General features: G+C 45.7%; 1 non-coding gene across 1 annotated transcript; it reads left to right on the top strand.

Moving 5' to 3' along the window:
• Window positions 1–482: 482 nt before the first annotated feature.
• Window positions 483–554, top strand: TRNAA-CGC (transfer RNA alanine (anticodon CGC)). Its single transcript has one exon. It is a non-coding gene; the product is annotated as a tRNA-Ala (tRNA).
• The last annotated feature ends 440 nt before the right edge of the window (window positions 555–994 follow it).

The raw sequence follows: 994 nt of genomic DNA, 5'->3' as shown, positions 1-994 counted from the left end.
TAGGTCTAACTTATAGTGCAGGTATACACTCTTTGCTTGTATTTTCTTTTCTTGAGTTCTACAACGGATAATCCACCTATAAAATCCTGTCCTCTCACTTGAGGGGGACTCACAAGGACAACTGGCTTAGATTATTCACTCCTTAACACAGTGGTGCCTTCAGATATTGTTGGATTACAGGTCTAATGCCACATCCCATGGAGAAGGCAGCTCTGATGTTGCAGGACCACAGATAGCTCCAGGTAAGTAACTTGCTCCAACTGAGGTGGACAGCAGCCTGAGGCCTTTTAAGCCTCTGTCCCCAGCCTACACCTTCTAGGCACTGGCCTCTTGTGAACATTTCAGATTCTTCAAGGGCCAACCCCCTGGCCTTAAGATGGGCACTTTTTATCTGCTCCATAGCCCCCCGGCTTTTGTGGTCTCTGTGCTGCTGGAGTGATAAGATAGTGTGGGAGGTATCTGATGGGTCAGGCCCAGGGGAAGGGAATGCAGCTCAGTGGTAGAGCATCTGCCTCGCGTGCAGAAGGTCCCATGTTCGATCCCTGGCATCTCCAGATAAGGCTAAGAGAGAATCCTGCCTGAAATACTGGACAGCTGCTGCCGCTCACTACAGACCAGTACTCTTCAACCTTGGGCCCCCAGATGTTGTTGGATGACAACTCCCATCACCCCTGACCATTGGCTAAGATAGCTGGGGCTGATGGGAGTTGTAGTTCAACAACCTCTGGGGACCCAAAGTTGAAACACACTGCTGTAGCCAATCCTGAGCTAGATGAACCAATGGTCTGATTCAGTATCATTTATTTATTTATTTTATTTTATTTTATTGCATTTGTATACCGCCCCACAGCTGAAGCTCTCTGGGCGGTTTACAACAATTAAAAACATTAAAAACAAATATACAAATTTAAAAAAAACATTTTTTTAAAAAGCAATTTTAAAAACACATGCTAAAATGCCTGGGAGAAGAGGAAAGTCTTGACCTGGCGCTGAA

This window comes from Rhineura floridana, chromosome 14 (genome assembly GCF_030035675.1).
Source record: "Rhineura floridana isolate rRhiFlo1 chromosome 14, rRhiFlo1.hap2, whole genome shotgun sequence".
Taxonomy (NCBI): Eukaryota; Metazoa; Chordata; class Lepidosauria; order Squamata; family Rhineuridae; genus Rhineura; species Rhineura floridana.
Note: the sequence above shows the minus strand (reverse complement) of the source record. Positions and strands in the feature narration are given on the sequence as shown.